The 24,746-nt window shown below is 39.9% G+C and overlaps 1 protein-coding gene and 1 long non-coding RNA gene across 5 annotated transcripts in view; one reads left to right on the top strand and one right to left on the bottom strand.

Moving 5' to 3' along the window:
- The window catches only part of LOC309661718 (stearoyl-CoA desaturase 5-like), a 386,110-nt gene that overhangs the window by 345,937 nt on the left and 15,427 nt on the right, over nt 1-24,746 (bottom strand). The gene's annotated exons all lie outside the window — the stretch shown is intronic.
- LOC309661721 overlaps nt 1-24,746 on the top strand; it is a 141,667-nt gene that overhangs the window by 111,468 nt on the left and 5,453 nt on the right. For all 4 annotated transcript variants that reach the window (XR_014264174.1, XR_014264175.1, XR_014264176.1 and 1 more), the window contains exon 3: nt 21,459-23,988. This is a non-coding gene — a long non-coding RNA (uncharacterized lncRNA). The remainder of the gene's footprint in view (nt 1-21,458; nt 23,989-24,746) is intronic.

The raw sequence follows: 24,746 nt of genomic DNA, 5'->3' as shown, positions 1-24,746 counted from the left end.
CGTTTGTTGTTGTTCTATTTTATTTTTGGCTGTGTTGGGTCTTTGTTGCCACGCATGGGCTTTCTTTAGTTGCACCCAGCGGGGACTACTCCTCGTTGCAATGCACGGGCTTCTCATTGCAGTGGCTTCTCTTGTTGCGGAGCACGGGCTCTAGGCATGTGGGCTTCAGTAGTTGTGGCCCACAGGCTCAGTAGCTGTGGCCCACGGGCTTAGTTGCTCTGCGGCATGTGGGATCTTCCCAGACCAGGGCTCGAACCCGTGTCCCCTGCCTTGACAGGCGGATTCTTAACCACTGCACCACCAGGGAAGCCCTCTAAGATCTCTTGAGTGATCATGTCTCAAAGGGCTAAGAGGCTGGGCCATGGATTCAGATGTCCCTTGTAATAATCCAGCTCTGAAACTGGCTAGTTGTTCACCGGGGGCAGGTAACTGAGTCCTTCTGAGCCAGTTTCCTTATCTGTACAAGGTAGAGTAGGCACTGCCTCACAGCATTACAAGTGAGGACATATAGGGAGGAATGCCTAGAGACCCAGTTGGACCCTCAGAGTTGGTATGGAGATTATTTTAAGCTCAAAACATTTGGGAATCAACAGATGCAGAAAGAGCTTTCCTTATTTGACGAAAAGCAGACATTTCTGAGAAATGAGGCTTCTATGATTCCCTGTTCAAGACAGGTCTACTCCCAGGAGAGAAATCAAGAGTAAACCTACCACAAATCCCCTCTCTGGGGAGATTCGCATAGAAGAAGGAAAGACCGCTTGAACGTGCAGACACAAAATAATCACAAAATTACTTATCGTTCATTTATTCTTCTAAAAGAATAGAAGTCCTTTCTTCCACTTTCCTTTTCTCTGCTAAGTTAGATATATAAACCTCTAACTTTAAACATTTAGTGAGATAGTTACTTCTCTTGTTAGCTCCCATATATATGAATAAACTTCTTCTCCTGTTAAACTATCTTTTGTCATTTTAATTTGCAGGCCTCTAATTACTAAACCTAATAGGGCAGAAGAAAAGTCTGCTTCCTGACACTAGCAATTGGTTGGTGAATGATACCATCATTGCCTGTGACTCTGAAATCGCAAGATCATAGATTAATCTGCATATCTAAAGAGTCCAACCTGTACTCTGAGGTTAAAAATAAGATCATCAAAGCATACTGAAGTATGGATATAAACATTTTGAAATGATAAAGACCTGGCTGTACACATAACATGTTTCTTCAATTCTGTTAAATTTTATGTAGGTGGAAATTTTACTGCAGAAACAAACTCAAAGACTGAAATTACATGAATAGAATATGGTGTAGCAAAATTTAGAGCTGAGCAAATGTGACATATAGTTAACGAGATGCATGCTTTTTATTATGTCACATTTTAATTAAAAATGAATGGTAATCAGTTCACAATAGTGACTTCAGTTGATCCTGCTTCTACATGGTTAAAGCAAAAATAAGCTCCTGATCTGCTCTTCAGAAGATTAACTATGGCCATGGTAGATCTTTTTCTCTTTCCCTTTTGGAAGAGAAAAGGGGAGGGTGTCCCCAGGTGACAGGGACTGGAGTCTTGTGGGCCCAGCACACTTCCCTGTTGGGAAGAGGAAGGAGGAAGTATTTGCTTACGTTTCCCCCAGTGCCTGGAACCTAAGCTGCAGCTTCCCTAGAACATTGTTAATGATGAGAAGGATCTCATGGCAGAGGGATGGTGGCCACCGTGCCTAAACCAGGAACCTGATGCCTTCCCTGTCTTAGATTGTGGAGTTTCCTACCAGAAAATCTGAAAAGAAAGGATTTATGGGAAGCAGTAAATGCAGAAGTAAAAGACAATTTTTTTTAAGCAGATATTCATTTTTAATTATTTATTTATTTATTTATTTATTTTTGGCTGTGTTGGGTCTTCGTTTCCGTGCGAGGGCTTTCTCCAGTTGCGGCGAGCCGGGGCCACTCTTAATCGCGGTGCGTGGGCCTCTCACCATCGCGGCCTCTCTTGTTGCGGAGCACAGGCTCCAGACGCGCAGGCTCAGTAGTTGTGGCTCACGGGCCTAGTTGCTCCGCGGCATGTGGGATCTTCCCAGACCAGGGCTGGAACCCGTGTCCCCTGCATCGACAGGCAGACTCTCCACCACTGCGCCACCAGGAAAGCCCAGACAATTTTAATAAACCATAAAAATGGTTAAGTTGGTGCTGGGTTGGAAAGAGTGGCTTCTGTGTTCCTTAAGCTTTTCTGTACTATTTGAATTTTCTAGCCAAGTGTGCCTATGTCTATTATTTATTTTTTAGGTCACCAGGGATTTTCTGACTAGTGAGACCACAGACTACATTTTTTTTCATTGTTATTTTCTATCAAAAAACAATGCAATACATACCATTTTTAAAAAGGAAACAAAGAAGAATTTCTAATCATGCATCAATAAAAAACAAAAGAGCACAAACATACATATATATTTTAACATATTGAGCAGATCAATATGTTAAAATATATAAATGTTTGCATAGTGACCTGAAATAAATAGATTATTTAGTCATAGACCTTTTCATATGCATTCTATAGTAAGTCTTCTGAGAGATGAACTTTAATCTTTCCATCCAGAACTTTGGAGTATCTGAGATTTTGCCCTATTTGCAACAAGTTAAGCTGCCGTTTTCCATGGATGCAGGTAGAAGACAGAAGACTTATGGGTCAGAAACAAAGGACTCTATTACTTACTTGGTTACTCATAAACCACTGCAGCCAGCATGGGCATCCGAATATTTGCCTTGGTTCTCCTTGACCCTGAGTCACACAGGGGCTGTGTGGCTAGGCCCAGATGGATGCCTGCACACACAGTGGGTTATAATACAAGAGTTCAGGGAATCAGAATCTTTTGGGAGGTAAGCATGCTTGCCCTTACCTCTGGAAGAAGACATTATCTTACAAGGCTGTTTTCTATATAAACATCCTTGGAAAGATAGCTGAGCATAAAGGGCTGTCGGTGCTTCTGTTTGTAAGATGTGCAGAAATGTGAGAAGCCCATGGAGAATTGTCTTACCTCTGCTCTGACTAACACACAGCCTTTTACTTTTCTTATGAAATGGCAATTATATGTTGCAAAGGACTTATTTGACATTTACTTAAACTTAGTTTTCAAATATATATTTCTTTGTCCTATTCTAAGATTAACTTCTCTTGTGTAAGAGTTAATTTTGAAATTACAGTGTGAACCGTATGACCTTAATCATTTTGGTTTAACAGTATTGCTAACTCAAATTTAAAAAGCATCTCTATTTTGTCACTAAAACTACCAAAAGAGCTTTAAATACACAATTAGTTTAAAAACAGCTGTTTGATCTTGACATATTTTTTTTAAAGAGCTTTTTCATATGGACCATTTTTAAAGTCTTTATTGAACTTGTTACAATATTGCTTCTGTTTTATGTTTTGCTTTTCTGGCCCTGAGGCATGTGGGATCTTAGCTCCCTGACCAGGGATCAAACCTGCACCCCCTTCATTGGAAAGCAAAGTCTTAATCACTGGACCACCGGGGAAGTCCCAATCTTGACATATTTTAAAACATATTTGGCTAAATCCTATGTAAGTTAACACTTCCTCTGAAATCGAAATTGTGACAAACACTGTAAGAGAGCTACTATTTTTTGCATAAATGAGAGCAAAATCTTGTGGTAGTAAGTATGTTTCCCTTACAAACACAGTGTAGGATAAATCTAAATATTCTGATTTGAGAAGAAAATTTTGAATGGAGGAATTTTTCATTCCACTGTTGCAGGATTGTCTACTTTTCCCTAATATTAAAATGGACAGTTAGCCTCTTGAAAGAGGTTAAAAATCCATACGGAATGTCTCAGAAGGGTTTAGTTGTTCAGTGGCTTTCACTCTTCCTCACAAATTATTTAAAAATGGAATTTTTGTTCAAGATGTCTACCATTAGCGTGAAACTTATTTTCCAGTTTTATTGAGACGTAATTGACACATGACACTGTGTAAGTTTAAAGTGTACAACAGAATGATCTGATGTATGTATATATTGTGAAATGATTACCACAATAAGCTTAGTTAACAAACATCACTTCACATTGTTACACATTCTTTTTCTTGTGATGACAAGTGTGAAGTTTGATGCTTACCTGGTTCTCTTCTTTTGGACTTTGGCAAATCTAAGAATTAATCCTACCACACATAGCCTATACTAGTCTACCCAAATCTAACAGTTAGTACAGACATTAACACATTTATTTGTTTGTATGTTTTATTGAGCGCAAGATAATCATCTCATTCTCAGAAGCAATGAAATCACCGAAAGAGCCAAATCTTGAGAAAGCCTCGTAGAGTTGCCCTGTTACTAGATAAAGCGCTTGGAATATATAAGTATGTTGTGTCACGCGTCTTCCTGTGACCTGTGATTGTTACTTGAAAGTGTGGAAATGCAGAACAGATCTCCTGTTATTATGAAAGGCCCATCTGTGACAGGTGGAAAGGAGGACGCTATGTTAAGAGCTTGTTCTGTGCAGTTCTCATGGAGGTGACTTGTGTCCTATAGGGAATGTCTCCAGGCTGCATTCCACTCTGGGTTCTTTGCCTCTGGCAGTTCTCCGTGATCACTCCTGTATTGGGGTCCCCCACGCCACTCCCAGGCTCCATGATTCACTGGAAGGACTCATAGGAATCAGCCTAGCGTTATATTCACAGCTGTGATTTCTTACAGCAGAAGGACACAAAGTACAGTCAACAAAGGAAAAGGCAAGTGGACCAAAGTCTGGAGGAAACCAGAGGCAAGTTCCCTCGAGTCCTCTGCCAGTGGAACCACACAGGACACGCTTAAGTCCTCCAGCGATGAGGACAACATGTGTGAAATGTTGCCAACCAGGGAAGTTTAGCCTCAGCCTAGGAGCCCAGGCTTTTATGGGGGATGGTCATGTAGGCACCCTCTCCCTGGTACATATCAAAATCCCAGATTCCAGAAGGAAAGCAAGTGTTCAGCACCAACCACATTGTTTGCATAAACATCTTAGGCAGCAGTGAGCCACTCTTATCAATTCTGGGAGTGGTGAAAGCCCTCCCAAAATTCAGGTGCCTAGACACCAGCAAGCCTTTCTCAGGATGGTGACTCAGGCCTGCGATGTTATCACTGTTATCTCTTTTGGTTCTGATTTTTTTTCTTCCTTTCCTTCAGTCTTTCTTACTTTCAATCTTATATTCTATTATTTTAATAAGATGATCTGATTTAACACCCTTAGTTTCTTACATGACAATACCAGCATGGTCCTGCGCTAAGGTGGACAGAACACACCAAGTCCTTCTGAAGCTCTGGAGGCTCTGCTCCTGAGGAGGGCACGACCAAGGCCCTTCATTCATTACCTAAGAAATGGTCATTCCCTAGTAAGGCGCTTAATCTGTCACATTTCAAAAATAAGTGATGCCACATTTCAAAAATAAGGACTCAGGGTGATTTCCCTGAGTCCTTAAGAGCGATGGCTCATAGAGGACACCTCTGGACTGGCCCTCTCTATAGGAGAGAACAAGGAGCCTGCGCTAGAAAGAATGGAAAGGCCTAGAAATGACCAATTGGCCCTGAAAATTGAGTCAGTGAACAAGTGTCTGTTAGGCACGGACGGTGTGGAATGTGGTTAAGGATGGTCTGAGTTAGCTAGGAGGTACCATCGTGGTCCTTCTCAGACACAAACTCTTCCGGGAATTCAACTGGCAGACACAACTAAACTTGAAAACTTCCTGAATTTCAACAATGCCACCGAGTGCCTTCTGCTTGCCAGAACTAGACTGGTCAGTGACGGTCTGAGGAGAAACTTAAAGTACTTTGGAAATAAGGCAGACTTAGAGAGTGGTAGCGAACATGGCACCCACCTAGCATACAAACCTTGTGAGACCCTGAGGGTCATGAGTATAACGGATTGTGGCTGAGCCGGAAGGGACTCACCGATCCAAGTCACTCAGCAAGGCCACCACAGGCCAATCCAGAAGCTAAGAGTATTATTTTCCTCGGGCTGCAGTAACAAAATGCCACATTCAGACGGTTAAACAACAGAAATTTATTTTCTCACAGTTCTGGTAGCGAGAAGTCCCAGATCGAGGTGTTGGCAGGGTTGGTTTCTTCTGAGGCCTCTCTCCCTGGCTGACAGATGACTGTCTTCCTGCTGTGTCCTCACATGGTCTTTCCTCCGTGTGCACACTTCCCTGGTGCTTCTCTGTGTCCAGATTTCCTCTTCTAGTAAGGACACCAGTCAGATTGGATTAGGACCCACCCTAATGGCCTCCTTTTACCTTAATCACCTCTTTAAAGACCCTTTCTCCAAATACAGTCACATTCTGAGGTACTGGGGGTTAGGGCTTCAACATAACAGTAGGTTAAAGGAATTCCCTACCATTTGAAGTAGTTTAATGTTGAACTAAACACATATTGGTATCACTTTAAGTCAATGGAACTTCTTAATGAGAAATCTTCCTAAATTTTGTACAAATGACCCAATTTGCATATTACTATTTTCAACATATACAGGAGGCCACTGGGTTAGTGCTATTCTCCCAGTAGTCCTAAAACAGTCTAGACTCACAGTTAAATACTTTAATTCCTTTAATTTCATTAATTTATTTAATTCCTTGAAGCTGCTAATAGAATATGCCCACTACCCAGCACTCCTTTGAGGCATTCCTTAATAACACTAAGCATACTTCATTTTCTTCTTTTGTGTTACTCTTGAAGTTTAGAAGCCAATTCATTTGTCAGAACTAAATTTGTGCCATGTATCAAATAACATACTTTTATTTGCAGTGTTCTAGTATTGTATTCAACAGCCATATATTGATTTTGAGACAGGCTGGGACCTGGGACCCTTTGCTGGGACCTGGGGCCCTTTGCTGCAGTGTTGCAGTGCTTGCACCTCGACACACCTCTCCTCAAGCAACAAAATAACAAAGAAACTGTATGGGACTAAAAATAACGACGTGCATGCCCAGTTGGGGCAAATTCTGGACAAAAGATACAAAGAGACCAAAAAACCCAACTGCCACTTTTGAAGATCCCAGAGCAAAAGCAGGGTACTGCACGTGCCCCCTGCACACAACACCACCTAAGCGGTGGGCAAACCACCTAAGCCACCCTTCTGGCCCGACCCCTGGACACACCCCTGCCCTCACGCCATATAACAGGGGTCCCCAACCCCCAGGCCACAGCCTGGTAGGAATCACGCTGCACAGCAGGAGGTGAGTGGCAGGGGAGCGAGTAAAGCTTCATCTCCTGCTCCCCATCGCTCACATTACTGCCTGAAACATCCCCCCACCCCACCCCCTGCCGGTCCGTGGAAAAATGGTCTTCCATGAAACCGGTCCCTGGTGCCAAAAAGGTTTGGGGACCACTGCCATATAAGCAGCAAGCTCGCCCCCGCTTAGGGAGCACGCAAGCAAAGGAACCTGTTGTTTGTTCTCGCTCCCCCCTGCTGCAGCAGGGGCCCCAATAAAGCCTTGCCTGAATTTCTTGTCTGGCCTTTGATCAATTTTTATTGTTTAAGGACGCCAAGAACCCTGGTCGGTAACAATTTCAAAATACGGTCTTGATGTCACTGGAAGTAATTTTTTTCTGACTTTTTCTCTGTTTTCAACATCTTTGCCAGCAAAAGATATGTTCCCAGATGTCTTCTAAAATGTTTTCTTCCTGATCATTTAGAAAGATTGGGAACGAAAGAGTATTGAGAAACTTGAGCTGTACTTTTGCTGCACAGGAAGGGTGAGCTGTGTTCCATCCTAGATTAATAATATTTCAAGCAGGAGGGAAAAAAAAAAAGTAAAAGCCTATAACTTTAGCAATGTGTTTGAAAAATACTTGATTTCAATAATATTTCTATCATGCTTACGTTGCAGCTGTCTAAACAATACAGATAACAAAAGCATGTCAATTAAAAGCAGCATTTAGGACCCAGTTTCACAGATCTGCATTGGCCCTGGGGTTCGGATTATTTCAGGGCCAGGCGCTGTGAGTTCCTGTGTGGTGTAGTTGTGCTCAGCCATGGGGCAGGTGGGTTCCCTCTTGCTGTAGGAGAAGGTGGTGGGACACACGGAGATGGTTATCTCTTTCTGCTTTTGACTCTCCTGACTTGTTTCCACCAAGAGGCCATAAACCCAAACTGGAAATACTGATTAAGTGCATACTTTTTCCAACACATTGACCACAACTTGAGATTTTCATGGCGGAATATATTACCTAAATGTCTGGAAAGCAAATATTTTAAGTGCACTTTAGGTAGATGTTTGCTTACTTTAATCAAGCAGAAGGAGAGATTATTCTTTTCCCTTCTGGAACGTGTTGAGGTAAACTTATCTACAGAAGGGAAAACTTTAGAGTTCACCTGGTACAAAGCACCCGCATCCGGATAAACTAAGGTTGTTACCGAGTCCAAGCTTGCTGTGCTTGCCCCACGACAGGCCAATAAATCAGAGATGACGCATTGAGGGAAAGAATACGACTTTATTCGGAAAGCCAGCAGACCGAGAAGACGGCAGACTGAAGTCTCAAAATAACCATCTTATCGGGGTTTGGATGCCAGTTTCTTCTATAGCACAGAGATGGGGAGGAGATGAGGCGGTAAAGTAAAAGGGCCATAAGTTTTGCGAATATCCCCTGGAATGGCCAGCCTCAGGGAGGGGATGTGTTAATTTCTTTTTAATTGCAGCCATCCACAGGTGGACAGAGTCCGTCTGTTTCTCTGAACAAAGGCACTTTGGATTAACATTCAGACAGAGGAACAGGGTTCCCAGAGGCAGGCCATTATGTATCCTTTTAGTGAACAAAAGCAGCGGAAGGCAAAGGTTAAAGTAAAAGAAACAGATCCACCGTGTAGTCAGATTTGGTTCTTCCCTGTAACAAGGTCTCAAAGAGTGAGCGACTCCCTCCAGGTCACATATAATAATAATATATATAACAATAAAAATTATTCTGGTAGAGAAAAGAATGCAGAACTCTAGCCACTCTAACTCCTTCGTTAAAAAATGAGATTTATTTGCAGGATAAGAATGATGCTGCTGTTAAAAACAATAATAGAAATAGCAAGTTTGAAAACTTTCACGTGGACCTATTCAGGTGCTTAATTGGCATTTAAGGCCTTCTAAGTATCTGTACTAGCCTCCTTCAGGTCAGCCTGTGTTGCTGGGAAACTGCTTTTCTCACTACTCTCTGGACAAAACTCTGGGTCTAGTTTCCATTATTCCGTGGAGTGTTTTTAGATCCCACCCGTTGTTAAACACACACACTTTTGTTATTAATACAAGAACAGATTTTTCAGAGTTTTTTCTTTGTCTTTTATTGTTAAAATTTTTTTAATTGAGGTATAACTGATGTAACATTACATTGGTCGCAGGTGTACAATGTCATGATTTGATGTTTGTAGATGTTGCAGAGTGATCACCGCAATAAGTCCACTTAACATCCACCACCTCACATAGTTACAACACTTTTTGTCTTGTGATGAGAATTTTGAAGAGCCACTCTTCTAGCTACCTTTAAATATGCAATACAGTATTATTAACGTACATAGTCACCATGCTGTGAAAGTTCCATCCCCATGACTTACTCATTTTATAACTGGAAGTTTGTACCTTTTAACCTCCCTCACCCATTTGGCTCACTCATCCCCTGCCTCAGGCAGCCACCAGTCTGTTCTCTGTCTGTGAGCTTGACATTTTTTTGTTTGTTTTTTAAGGTCCCATATATGTGAGATTATATGGTATTTATCTTTTTCTGTCTGGCTTATTTCACTTAGCATAGTGCCCTAAAGGTCCATCCATGATGTTGCAAACAGCAAGGTTTCATTCTTTTTTATGACTGAATAATCAAAAACAGATTTTGTATTGGTTCTTTAGTAGATGCCAGCTTCTGATATCAGCTTTTAGGTGAAATTCTTGTTAATCTTTTTATGTGTGATTTTATGAGTCAGAGTTCAGAAGACCATTTGGATTTGCTATTGTAGGCAGATGTTGAAAATTCAGTTTTTTAATAGAATCTTGTACTGTTTTGTAGATTTTACTTTTTGGATTTGATTCTCAAAAAGAAATCTTAACCTGTAAAATGTTTCTTACTTCCTTTTCTTACCAGGAAGAGATATTAGGAATCATCTAGGAAACAAATGTAGCAGTTTTATGCAATTTAAGCAATAAAAATGAGTTTCAAAATCCTCCTTTACTACCAGTAAAGCTTGAATTTTGTACTTAAATATAATATTTTCCCCCTTCCCCTTTTACCCAAGATTTACCCGCCTATTAATGTGCTGCCCTCGTTGTCTCGGTGAATGAAGTGGGCTATTGGAGAAGGTATGACCAGAAAGGATCATGCCGATGTATCTAACCAGCTGGTACGTATGTTTTCTCCAGGACTGTGTTTAAAGAAATGAATACTTTCTCAGTTCATTCTGCTGTCTTATACCTCTTGTCTTTCTTCCATATCACTTTTCTTCTCCCCCCATCAAAGTAGAATTTTAATATAGAATATATAATATAGAAGACTGGAATACAGAAACATTCATTAGAGCCAAACAGTCTTTTTCATAAGGATAACTGCTCATGACAAAGATTAAAGATCACATGCTTGAAACCCACCTCTAATGCTGTATGAGGTAGTTTTTTAATAAAAAAGGCATAAGATGATTAAGTTTTTAGTAGTAACCTTTATTATAGAGTATTTCTGAAAGACTATTCTAACTAATTTTTTGTTTAACATATTAGGCAATCACCAGAACGCTAAGGAATACAGCTGTGTATATTCTATGAAATCCTTGGTTTCTATAGTCCTGAGATTGTATACCAAGCATAATTAAAGAAAAATACATTTGACCTTAAAGTAGAAATGATAAATAAACCTACTGATAACACAGATATTTTTTTTTGAATAGAATTTAGAGATGGATTTCTCCTATTGTGTAAGTTGTGATTTTTAAATGCGCTACAAAATGGAAGCTCATTGATATATTGAGGGAGTGTATTTTTTGTAGAGTGTTAGTAATGTCTATGTATTGCATGCCTGAAGACTCCTTTCTTAGTGAGACTACTGTATAATAAAGTCTTTCCAGTACTTGCATATGTGAATTATGTTTGGAAATAATGTGAAATACTGTGAAGATAGCTACAGCAATACACTTACATAGCCCAGAGTACCGTTACCATTTATAAAGGTTCATGTAAACCTTCTTTTCTCTTTAGTATGCGTGCTATACTATTGGTAATGATGTGCAGGCCATGAAAGCCGTAGTTGGAGAAGAAGCCCTTACCTCAGATGATCTGCTTTACTTGGAATTTCTGCAGAAGTTTGAGAGGAACTTCATTGCTCAGGGTAAGATTACTATTTTCCTATGAATAGAAACAGCATCATATGTAGTTTTGAGGACTTCTTCCCTAGTCTGAGAGAATTTACATTGGTCTCCATACAGTTTTCCTTCTGATGAGAGAAGAGGTTCTTCCAGCCGCCTGCCATGTCTTTGTTCTTAGCCCTCTGGTTCCTTCCCCTCTACCTTCGATGTCTTTATCCCTTTATTTAGCTCCTGTCTTATTTTTTATCTTCCTTACAACCGGCCTTCTGCTCTCCTACCTCCATTGCCGCTTCTCCTCCCTCTTAACCTCTCTGCAATGCTCTCCTCTGGCTTTGGGGGTTTTGGACGTTCCCAGTCCATCTGTTTTCATCCTCCTGATTTCTTATCTTCCTGCTTCTTAATTGTTAATGTTCCCAAAGGCTTAATTACCTGTTCTTTCTGTGCTTTTTTTCCCCTATGCTGATGACTAACTTCCTGTGTATGAGCCTTTACCCTCTTTCTGAAGCTCTAATCCCACATCTCCAGCTAGGAAGCCTGTGTTTATGCCACCATCCTCTCTGGCTCAGCGTGGTGAGAGCCAGAGTATTTTCCCAACTGACCACCTGCCTAGCAATTCCCTTTTCAATTTCTGTCTACCTCTGGCATGACCATTACCCTAGTTAGCCCAAGCTCAGGAATTGGGCATTCTTAAACCTCTTCATTTATTCTCCAGTCATCAAATATTTGCTAATTTGCATTGTTCTCCTTTGAAACATCTTATCCTGTTCTCTTTTCATTCCTATTAAAAAAACTTAGGCCAGTGTTTCTCAAAGTTGAATATGCTTTTGAATCTACCAGGGATCCTGTTGAAGTGCAGATTCTGATTCGGTAGGTGTGGGTGGGGCCAGAGAGCCTGTATTTTGACAAGTTCCTGGGTGACGTTGAAGCTGCTGATCTCTGACCACTCTTTGTGTCCCAAGACCTAGTCCAGACCTTTGTCCCATCATCCTTGACCGTTAGTGCCAGCATCTTCACCAGTCTCCCTGACTCTCTATGTGCCATTGCCGGGGTAAATTTAGTATTAATTTTATTGATTGTCCTTCTGTTAAAAAGTCTATAATGGTTTTTATTACATAGCATGTGTAGGGCTTTCAAGCTGTTTTGTTTGGTCTCTTCCCTGCCACCCCTGCTAATGCTGGTAAACTCTATTTTTGACCTCAGTGATACTTACAAACGATGTGTTTATTTTGGAATAATGTATCAGCTGCACACTTAGGATTTGTGCACTTTTCTATTTGTGTGATACATTTTTTAAGTAACATTAAAATCCCCAGAACATATGATTGTTGGGTTTTCTAAAAAAAAAAAAAAAATTTATGCAGAACCTTAATATCTTAAAAAGATAAAAATTATTCTGGTAGAGAAAAGAATGCAGAACTCTAGCCACTCTAACTCCTTCGTTAAAAAATGAGATTTACTTGCAGGATAAGAATGATTCTGCTATTAAAAATAATAATAGCAATAGCAAGTTTGAAAACTTTCACATGGACCTATTCAGGTGCTTAATTGGCATTTAAGGCCTTCTAAGTATCTGTACTAGCCTCCTTCAGGTCAGCCTGTGTTGCTGGGAAACTGCTTTTCTCACTACTCTCTGGACAAAACTCTGGGTCTAGTTTCCATTATTCCGTGGAGTGTTTTTAGATCCCACCCGTTGTTAAACACACACACACGCACGCACGCACGCACACGCCCAACGTCTCGCCTGCGGGCTTTCTCCCTTTCTCTGATTCCCAGGGGTACTTACTGTCTAGACCCTCATTTCCACATTTGGTCACATCCAGTCCTGGGAGACCTGACTGCTTTGTGTCTCTTTTTTATACTTCATGCTCACAGTGCTAGACCCATAACAATAAATTTTGAATAATGCTGATATGTTGGAAGTACTTGGCCTTTATTCATCTAATCTCAATGTTTTGTAAGGTCCTTAACGAAAAGCACACTGTCTGTGAGACTTTGGACATTGGCTGGCAACTGCTCCGAATCTTCCCCAAAGAAATGCTGAAGAGAATCCCTCAGAGCACCTTGAGCGAACTCTACCCTCGAGAGTCTGCAAAGCATTAGCTGCTACTTCATCGCTGGCTCGATGCTCTTGTGAAATACTGGTTCTGTTTTCTTTATTCCTTTTGCACTCGCCCATCCCCACCTTTGTGTTGGAGTTTACTGTGTTGCCCTGTAATTAAAAACAAAGAATAGGTAACATATTGTGCCAGTGTTGCAATGTTTCAAACTGCTAACAGACTTTAAAATATCCCCTGTTCAGAAAACCTGGACCTGCAATGCTTTGTTTAAAGTAGCTGAGGGTTGGAGGTGAACTTTTCGTACTGATGTGTGTATTTGTACGTAGTGGTGTAGTTAGCTGCCTAGTGTCCTCATTATTTGGGTCTCTCAGACCTTCCCTGTCCACCCCCTCCAGAGTATCACTATCTGAAGTTACAATGCTTTGATCTCCAAACTAGGGACAAGATAGGGTCTGAAAGACGCTTCCTCTCCGAGCCGAGACGCTTTCCTGAGCACTTGTTTTAAGATTTCGGTGTGCCTCTGGGTCTGCTCTAAGCAGACGGCTTTTCCTGTCCACCTGCTGTTTCCTGTTTAATGAATAGATTAGAAAAGGAGTTTCCTTTTCCTCTTTGGTACGGATGACTTTCAACTCCTGTGTCTTACCATTCTCCCTCCCTCTGAGTAACACAGAATCATGCAGCTTTTGCCCAACTGGCATTGATCTGATAGTAGTGAGATGCCCTGTCTTGATGATCCCTTACTGGGTTTCCATGCAGAGGAATCATAATGAAAATAATTAATAGAATTGTTGGTTGGAAAGAGTTGGGATACAATATTTTAAGAGAGAAAAAACCTATATCGGTTCTACATTCGGACATGCTAACAGTGGTTTTAAGTTTCTAAAGTGTTGACCGGATGCTAGAGGCAAGGTGGGGAAGAGAAAGCTCTTCTGTGTATGGAGTTTTATATATATATATAATCTATGGATATTTTAAACTCTGTTAGATAGCAGCCTTTGGAAAATCCCCTGTTTGGTCCTGCTTTCTGACCTATCTGCCTTTTCAGGGTAATCTTGAGGCACAAGTGATAGCATTTAAAAGCTTTAGTCTTTTAATTCCTCCTCCTTCCTGCTGCGAGCCCTGAGCTGTCTTCTATGCACTTCTGACATGTCTACTGTTTGGTCTCTCTGTGTTCTTTGTTACTTGGGTGCAATAGCAACTTCTCTGTGCATTCCATCTTTCTTTCAAGTTGTGTAAAGTTCTTCACTTTTTTTCTCTGAGGGTGTAGGGGGTGGGGGGAGTCAGCATGATTTTATATATATATATATATATACTTTTTTTATGATTATATTTTAATGTAGAAAATGTGACCCAGATATAAAATGAAGATAAATATTAAATTAAATGGAAGTTACCTAAATTGACTCTGTATCTTCTAATCAGAAAAGCAATAGCAACAAGCAAATATATAATAATGCACCTCTCTTTGATTGCCAGTTTTGAACATCATAACCAGTATTGTGAACCAGCCGCTTGATTCACAATATTATGAACCATGTCCCCTTTACAGGGACATGGCCCATGTTCTGTACCCTCTGCCTTTTAGGCTGCCCTTTCAAGCTCTTTTCAGTAATACCTCTTCCAACATACTGTAGTTTGATCCAAGGTTGAGAGTTGCTAGGGTGTGGGGTTGTTTGTTTGTTTGTTTGTTTTGCAGATCGTTAGTGGCTGTAAGTTCTCTGAAACTTGAAGTTTTTTTTTTTTTTTCTGTAAAAAATTGACGTTTATTGATAAGAAAAAGCCATTTTTCCCTTGAAATGAAGACTCAACTTTCAACCTACTGGCAAGAGATTCCCTGCCCTGCTTTAATCAGAAAATACAAGGCATTAATGATTAATCCCGCCCTGTTGTGTACCAAATTTTGGCATACCAAAATAATGAGATGCTTGTGACCATAAAACTCTATTTTACTATAAAGTGATCTTCTAAAAGAACAAGGGCATAAAATTCACAATAAAAACCAAACAATTACTACAGTTAATATCTGCAAGAGTCATAAAGAAAACAACCCAACTTCTCACTCTAAAAGAAACACATTTCTTGGAAAACAAAAATTCACAGTAAAAATTAAAAGGCTCATAATAACATTCACAACTCTAAACTAAGGAGAAACCAAGTAAAAAAGAGCTTTGCTAGGTTTCTAGGTAACTCATATCTGTAAACTTCTTTCTTAGAAGATGCTTCAAAACACAGTGAATAAGCATTTTAACTAAGATAATTAATATTCACTCTGCAAAGTCATGGCCAAATCAGGTCAGTTAAGTTCAACCTTAGAAGAAACAAAGTCACTTAAAACTGCTCCAAGTTGAAAAGTGATGTGTCATGATACAATTCTGACAGAAATAAACTATTTTTAAAACCAAAGATAATTGTTTTTAATTCTTCAGAGAATAATGACCCAGAACTGTTAATACATGGGAAAGAGAACTTCTGAGACTGTGCAACTAGAGTGCTCACATGTAACTTCATCAGAGATCTCCAAAAACAAATATTCTGCAAGTGCAGTGCTCAACTCTTCACCATGGACCCACAGCATAGGCCAACAAAGCCTCCTAAATTAAATGCGAGCCAAGCTTGGAAATCTCTTCTTTCGAAAACTCAAGCTTGGCCTTTAATTAAAGATCTAAGCAATGGTTCCTCTAACCAACTTGGCAGACCCAGCAAACAGACTACACAAACAAAGCCTTCTGCTTACTCAAATCCTTTCACAATACAGTACTCTTGGAACAAAAAGCTATACACAGGAACTGGGTCATTCAGCTCAATTCAAAGGTAAGGGCTGTCATTTTCCAACCTACTATTTCTCCTCTAGACAAGTCATATCTCTCTGAAGTTTTCTCTTTAAAAGGTTTGGTCATTTCTGATCATGTTTATCCTAACATGTTGGCATTTTTTTAAAAATAAATTTTATTTATTTATTTTTGGCTGCGTTGGGTCTTCGTTGCTGCGTGTGGGCTTTCTCTAGCTGCGGTGAGCGGGGGGCTACTCTTTGTTGTGGTGCGCGGGCTTCTCATTGTGGTGGCTTCTCTTGCTGCAGAGCACAGGCTCTAGGCATGCGGGCTTCAGTAGTTGTGGCACGTGGGCTCTAGAGCGCAGGCTCAGTAGTTGTGGTGCAGGGGCTTTGTTGCTCCCTGGCATGTGGGATCTTCCTGGATCAGGGCTCGGACCCGTGTCCCCTGCACTGGCAGGCGGATTCTTAACCACTGCGCCACCAGGGAAGCCCAACATGTTGGCATATTAACAGAAAGTCCTCAGGCCCACTTAACACAAGGTTTCTAACAGAAAACTTCAAGAAGAGATTTAGCTCCTATAAAGCCTCTCAACATTCCCAAATGGCTCCCATTTGGATTCTGTTTAAGTAAGGACTTACTATTGCTGTTTTGTTAATTGTCTTATGTCTGTTTTGCACTCTTTCTCTGTAGCTTTATTTCATTGTTGTTTGATTATTTTTTTGTAGTGATTTACTTTGATCCTTTTCTCTTTATCTTTTGTTTATTTATAGTAGGCCTTTTCTTTGTGGTTAGCTGAAGGCTACATAGAAATCTTGTAGTTCTAAACATCTATTCTTTTACTCTCACCCAAACTTTGTGTCCTTATAGTCAGTTTCCTTCTTTTTATATTGTTAACAAATTTTAACTTTTATCTCAGGATTAAAGTACTTTATACAGCACCATTACAGTGTTATTATGCTATATTTGTGTGTGTGTGTATGAGTTTACCATTGAAATTTATGCTTTTGTTTGCTTTTGCATTTCTGTTCACATGTTTTCATTTCAAAGTGATCTCCCTTAAGCATTTCTTATAAGGCAGGTCTAGTAGTGATGAACTCACTTTGATTTTGTTGACTTTATCTCTCCTTTATTTTTAAAGCATAATTTTGCTAGGTATGGTCATTTTTGCTCACAGGTTTTTTTTTTTTTTCAGTACTTTGAATATATCATCCAACTCTCTCCTGGCCTGTAAGGTTTCTGCTGAGAAATTCACAAATTGTTTTCTGGGAGTTCCCTCATATGTGCCAAGTCACTTTTCTCTTGTTCCTTTCAATATTCTCTCTTTGTACTTCACATTTAACAAGTTGATTATAACGTGATTGCGTGTAGTCTTCTTTGTGTTGATCCTATACTGAGCCCTTTGAACTTCTACTGCTACACTATTTATTTTCTAGATTATCTTATATCCTTTTTGTTCTTCAGTTCCTTCATTATTGCATTCTTTTGTGGTTGATGTTTTTCCCAGTTTACCATTTTGATTCTCTTCTTATTTCTTTTCTGTATACTTGTGAGGTAGTTTTCTTAGTGCTTATCCTAGGGGTTAAAGTAAACATCTTAATTTTATGAAAAAACAAATTTGAAGTAATAACATTTTTATTTAATAATAACAAAAATTCTGCTTATTTACATCCCACATCCTCGTTTACACTGCACTTGTCACAAATGACATCCTTATGTATTGTGTGCCCATTAATAGCCTTATAATAACTATTTTATATATTTGTCTTTTAAATCACATTTTGAAAAGAGGTGTTACAAACCCTAACTGCAAATGTGTTGGCCTTTTAAACTTAGTGTAGTTACCTTTACCATTGTTCTTTAATTCTTCATATGGTTTCAAGTTACGTTTCATTTCAGCCTGAAGGATTCCTTTAACAGTTCTTATTGAGCAGATCTACTAGTAATGAACTTCGTCAGTGTTTCTTTATATGAATGTCTTAATTTTCCTCTATTTAAAAAAATTCTGGTAAAATATACATAACATAAAATTTATCATCTTAACAATTCAAGAGTGCAGGCCAGAGGCATGAAATATATTTACACTGCTGTGCTATCATTACCATCATCCATCCACAGAACTTTTCATCTTGCGAAACTATAATAGTCTGTACTCATGAAACAACAACTCTCCATTTCCCTTGCCCCCTCACCCCTGGAAACCACCATTGTACTTTCTGTCTCTGTGAATTTGATTACTCTATGTACTTCATATAAGTGGGATCATACAGTATTTGTCCTCTTGTGACTGGCTTATTTTACTTAGCGTAATGCCTGAAGGTTGGTCCATGTTGTAGCATGTGTCAGAATTCCCTTCCTTTTTAAGACTGACTATTGATTTATTGTTTGTATAGGTCACATTTTGTATATCCCTTCATCCCTCAATGGACCCTTGAGTTTTTTCACCTTTTGCCTATAGTGAATAATTCTGCTATGAACATGGGTGAACACATAACTCTTTGAGTTCATAATTTCAATTCTTTTTGAGTATTTAATAGGAACTCGAATTATGGGATCATATGGTAATTCTATTTTTAATGTTTTGAGGAACCACCATACTGTTTTCCTTTCTGTGTGCACCATTTTCCATACCCACCAACAGTGTACAAGTGTATACATACTGGATATTAACCTTATCAGCTATAGGATTTGCAAATATTTTCTCCCATTCAGCAGGTTCGTTTTATTTTTTGATGAAAGAAGTATTTTTAAATTTTGAATACCTAGTTTATCTATTTCTTTTATTACCTCCACTTTTGGTGTCATATTCAAGAACTCTTGGCCAAATTTCATGTCATGGTTTTCTTCCCAGAACTTTCTTCTAAGAGTTTTATAGTTTTAGGTCTCACATTTAGGTCATTCATTCACTGAGTTAATTTCTGTATGTGGTGTAAGGTAAGGGTCTACCGTCATTCTTTTGAATGTGGATATTGTTTTTCCAGTACCATTTGTTGAAATCGCTATCCTTTCCCCATTGGGTGGTCTTGGCACGCCTGTTGAAAATCATTTGGTGATGTATATACGGGTTTACTTCTGGGTTGCTGTTTTGTTCCACTGGCCTATTCTCCGTCCTGTATGTGTGTTTATGCCAGTACTATTTTGATTACTGTGGTTGTGTAGTAGGTTTCGAAATCAAGAAATTTGAAACTTCAAATTTTGTTCTTTTTCCACATTATTTTGACTATTCAGGCCTTTTAAATTCCATATGAACTTTAGGGTGAATTTTACTACTTCTGAAAAAACCTCACTGTGATGTTTAAAGAGATTGCTTTTAATCCGTACATCCCCTTAAGTCGTGTTGACATATTAACAACATTAAGTCCTCCAATCTGTGAACATAAGATGCCTTTACATTTGTTGGTGTCTTCATTAATCTCCTTCAGCAACGTTTTCTAGTTTTCAATGTACATGTCTTTTGTCCCGCTGGTTAAGTTATTCCTCGTCTTTTACTATATTTCATGATATTTTAAATGGTATTTTTTTTTAACTTTCCTTTTCAAACTTTTCATTCTTAGTGTATAGCGAAACAACTGATTTTTGAGTGTTGATTTTGTATCTGGCAAATTTTCTAAATTCATTTATTAATTCTAACAGATTTTTTTTGGTGCTTGTGTGTTGTCTCTGAACAAATATAATTTTATTTCTTCCTTTCCGATTTAGATGCGTTTTATTTTTTATCTTGCCTTATGTATTTGGCGAGGAATTCCAGTACTTTGCTGAATAGAAGTGGTGACAACAGGCATCCTTCCTTTGTTCCTGATCTTAGGGAGAAAGATTTCACCACTGAATATAATAGCTGTTGGTTTTCTATCTGTGACCTTTGTTATGTTGAAGTCATCAACTTGTATTCCTGGTTTGTTGAGTTTTTTTTTTTTTTTTTTAATCATAATATGGCATTGAATTTTGTCAAATGTTTTTTCTGCATCAATTAAGATGATCACATGGAGTTTAGTCCCTTCAATCTGTTTATGTGCTATACTACATTGATTGATTTTCATATGTTGAACCAACCTTGCCTTGCAAGAATAAATCCCATTTGGTCATGATGTATAATCCTTATAATGGGCTGTTCTGTCTCTTATTATTTTAAAGGGTTTTTGCATCAGTATTCATAAGGGATATTGGTCTGTAGTGTACTTTTCTTGTAGTGTCTTTAGGTTTGTAATTGATGTAATGTTAACCTCATAGAATGAGTGAAGATACATTCTCTCCTCTTAAATTGTTTGGAAGAACTTGAGAAGGATTGGTGTTAATTCTTCTTTAAGTTGTTGGTAGAATTCACCATGAAGATACCTGGTGCTGGGCGTTCAGTTGTTGGGAGATTTTTGATAACTGATTCCGTATCTTAACTTCTAGATCTGTTCAGATTTTGTATTTCTTGGTACGATGTGTGTTTCTAGGAATGTGTTCATTTCATCTAAGTTATCAAATTTGTTGGTCTACAACTGTCAATAGTACTCTATTGTAAGCCTTTTTATCTCTACAAAATTGGTAGTAATGTCCCTTTCTTCATTTCTGATTTTACATATTTTGTTCTTATCTCTTTTTTTTAATAGTCAATCTAACTAGTTTTGTCAATTTTGTTGATCGTTTTCCTCTTTTTACAGCTATTTTGAGGCATAACTGACAAAACTGTAATATATCTAAAACGTAAAATGTGATTATTTGATATACGTATATATTGTGAAAGGATTCTCACAATCAAGTTAATTCACATACCCATCACCTGTCATATATTTACTTTTTGTGTGTGAGGACACAAATTCTACTCTCTCAGAAATTTTCAGTTACAGAATACAGCATCATCAGTTAGTCCCCATGTTACACATTAGCTCCTCAGACCTTATTCCTTCATTTTATCCCTCATGTTATAACTGAAAATTTGTATCCATTTACCAGCGTGTTCCCATTTCCCCCCATGCCCAACTGCAGGCAACAATTTCTGCTCTGTGTTTCTATGATTCCAACTTTTTTTTTAGATTCCACACATAAGTGATACCGTGCAGCATTTGTCTTTTCTCCATCAGGCTTATTTCACTTAGCATAATGTTCTCCAGGCTCATTCATGTTCTTGCAAGTGTAAGGATTTACTTTAAGGCTGAATAATATCCCATTGTGTATGTTATATATGTATATTTGTGTGTGTGTGTGTGTGTGTGTATGTATCAGATTTTGTTTATCCATTCATCTGTGAGAGACAGGCAGGTTCTTTCCATACCATTACTGTGAATAACATTTCAAAGTTTGTTTTTGTTTTTGTTTTTTTCCCGTACCACGTGGCTTGTGGGATCTTAGTTCCCCAACCTCGGATTGAACCCAGGCCCTCCCCTCAGCAGTGAGAGCACGAAGTCTTAACCACTGGACAGCCGGGGAACTCCTAAAAAAATATTGTTTCTTTTTGCTATATGACCAGAAGTGGAGTTGCTGGATCACATGGTATTCTAATTTTATTTTCTTGAGGAATCTCCATACTGTTTTCAGTACTGGTTGTACCAATTTACATTCCCAAAAACAGTGCACACAGATTCCCTTTTCTCCACATCCTCACCGGCATTTATCTCTTGTCTTTTTCATAATACACATACTAACAGGTGTGAGGTGATATCTCATTGTGGTTTTGATTTGCATTTCCCTGATGATTGGTGATGTGAATCACCTTTTCCTATACCTGTTCCCCAAATGTTTGTCATCTTTGGAAAAATGTCTTTTTAGGTCATTTGCCAACTTTTAAATTGTGTTATATGGTGTTTTTGCTACTGAGTTGTATGAGCTCCTTGTATACTTTGGATATTAACTTCTTTTTAGACACGTGATTTGCAAATATTTTCTCACACTCCATAGGGATGGGGAGGATATAAGTTGCTTGTCTGAGGTCACACCGCCGGAAGGGAAGGCTCTAAGAGTCCCAAGTTTCTCTTCCTCGCCCCTCTTGCTTCCTGCCCCTGGAATGTGGGCTCCCCCCAGATGGAGCAAAGTACCTGTCAAGCAGCATCAAATATCCAGTGCAATCAAGACAAGTTCTATGATATGAAAGCAAGTCCTCAGGGCCAAGGCCCATGGTCCTGCTAACTCCCTGGGAAAGAGGCCTCAAACATCACTCGTGATATCAGAGAGAGCCAAGGACACACACAGGGAACGTTGCCCTGGGCAGTGGCCACTTCATGCTTCATGGTGTGTGACCAGTGTGAGAACGCAAGGCCGTAGGAGGGCCCCATGCTTGGCTAAATACTCTGCCACCACCATCTTGAAATTCTTGATAATTATTGAACAAGGGCCCTGTATTTTCATTTTACACCCAGCCCTGTAAATTATGTAGCTGGTCCTGCTTCTGGGAAAGTTGCTTGGTCACCTTCTCCCTGCCTTCCCTGTCCCCAGTCTCAGGACTTTGTGCAGGGCCAGGGCTGCACACAGTCACTGTAAGAGATGCTTTTCCGACCACCGTTTGGAACCAAAACAAAACCAACAAAAGCCCCAGATCCATGCAATTAGCCAATATCTCCTCACCAAGACAAAGCCCCTCTGCCTGGAAAGATGCTGCTACTGGCTTGAGACTCCTTTTCCCCCTGAACATCCTACCCTCCAAGGTCTTGCTGCCATTTTCATGTGACACAAGTCAAATGACCAGGGGCTTTTTTCCCCTCTGCATTTTCCTGCATAGATTTGCACCTGTTTCTGTGGCTAATGTTACTGTTGGGTTTCTGTTTTCCCATCTCTGTCCTCTCATCCCTGCTCACACACTGCACACACAATCATAAATTATATTCCAGACAGGCCAGGAATCTCTCCTCACACACATCCCTAATAAAATGTTTATCTGATGGTTTCAAGACCCTAAGCTGCCTCCAGCCAATTTTTGCTAACATACGTCACCCCTGGGACTAGCCAGAGGTGGGCAGTCAAACGTTAGCATCAACACATCCTTTAGAAGGTCCCTAAGAGGGCTACATGCTCCAGGGCTATTCCTGGAAAGTTGGTCACAACCTGTGGGATGGCCAGACATTCCCCCCAGTCCCAGGAAGGGGAGGATGAGGTCAGAGAACTTGCAATGTCGTGACCCTTTGATATGCCTCTCACAAGGACAAGCTCTCCTCGAAGGAAGGTTATACATAACTGAGTGTTTCTGTCCAGGTGGTACTTATAATAACCAAAGGAATTAATGCAGATTAGTTTTCTTTGGTGTCTGGGTGTGGTAGGCATGATGTCCCAAAGATGTCCACGTCCTAGTCCCTGGTACCTGTGAATATGTTACATTACATGGCAAAGGGGAAGTAAGGTTACAGATGGAATTAAGGTTGCTAATCAGCTGACTTCAAAGATGAGATTATCCCGAATTGTCCAAGTGGGACCAATGTAACCACAAGGGTCCTTAAAAGTGGAAGAGAATCAGAAGAGGAGGTCAGAGTGATGCTATGTGAGAAGGACTTGACCTCTAGGTCGAAGATAGCGCCTGGCTTTGAAGACAGAACAAGGGGCCATGAGCCAAGAAATGCAGGCAGCCTCCAGAAGCTGGAAAAGGCAAGGGAAAAGATTCTCCCCTAGAGCCTCCAGAAAGGAATGTCGCCCTGTTGACACCTTGATTTTAACCCAGTGAGAACTGTGTCGGACTTCTAACCTATGGAACTGTAAGTTTATAAATTTGTTTTGCTGTAAGTCACTAACTTTGTGATAATTTGTTACAGCAGCAAGAGGAAAATCATGCACTACCTCCTTAGATTCTTATCACCGGGGTGTGTTTAACAAGCAGAGCTAAGCGGAGGCAGGGAAAGGCCCTTGGAGGAACCACCACTGCTTCCCTCGTGATGAGAAGACCTGGCAAAATTATGAAGTAAGCAAAGTGATGAAAAACACCCTTTGTTTTTTGTCCTTGGGTTGTGCCACAATCCAAGGGGATCCCTCATTTGGGGGACTCCAGGTAGACCTACCCCATAAAAGCCTATTGAATCCAGAAGCTCCCAAGTTTTCCTTTCAGCCTACCAAGGGTTAATTATCCTAGCTATTAACTAAAGCATGAAAGTGATCATATTGACTATAGATACACGACAGGATAATGGAAGAGAGTATATAAATGAACACTCATTTACTGTTTATCCTTTTGGGAAATGCTGACATGCTTAATGAGCCTCACTCCAACCCAGCAGCACTTAACCTTTTTAAAGTCACAGGCTCTGCTGAGAATCCAATGGAAGAAAAACGCCAACACACCCAAAACCTATTTCGGGGGCTCATGAAACCCCTGAGGCATCCAGCCTCAGCCCAGAACCCCTGCTCCAATTGCTAGGACAGCTAAGGAAGGTAATTTGAAGGCTGTTTAAGGCCTGTGTCCCTAAAATCACTTCTCCCTGTTGGCTACTTCCTGCCTGTACACAAAGCTGATCGTGGGGCCAACCTAAAAAACACCAGAATTATTAACAAGTACCTCTTTCCCACTGGTTGAAGAGACCTTAGGGGTAACAGACCAGAACCCAGTGATGGGAACAAAATGTTCAAAGAATGGAGGCAAGAAGCAGTGAGAGATAACCTGGGCGGGGTGTGGTGGCGGACAGATTTTGACATGGCAACAGCATATCTTGTGGGCAGAGAGGC

The sequence above is a fragment of the Balaenoptera physalus genome, assembly GCF_965194825.1.
Source record: "Balaenoptera physalus genome assembly, chromosome: 5".
Classification (NCBI taxonomy): Eukaryota; Metazoa; Chordata; class Mammalia; order Artiodactyla; family Balaenopteridae; genus Balaenoptera; species Balaenoptera physalus.
This window is presented reverse-complemented; position numbering and strand designations above follow the sequence as displayed.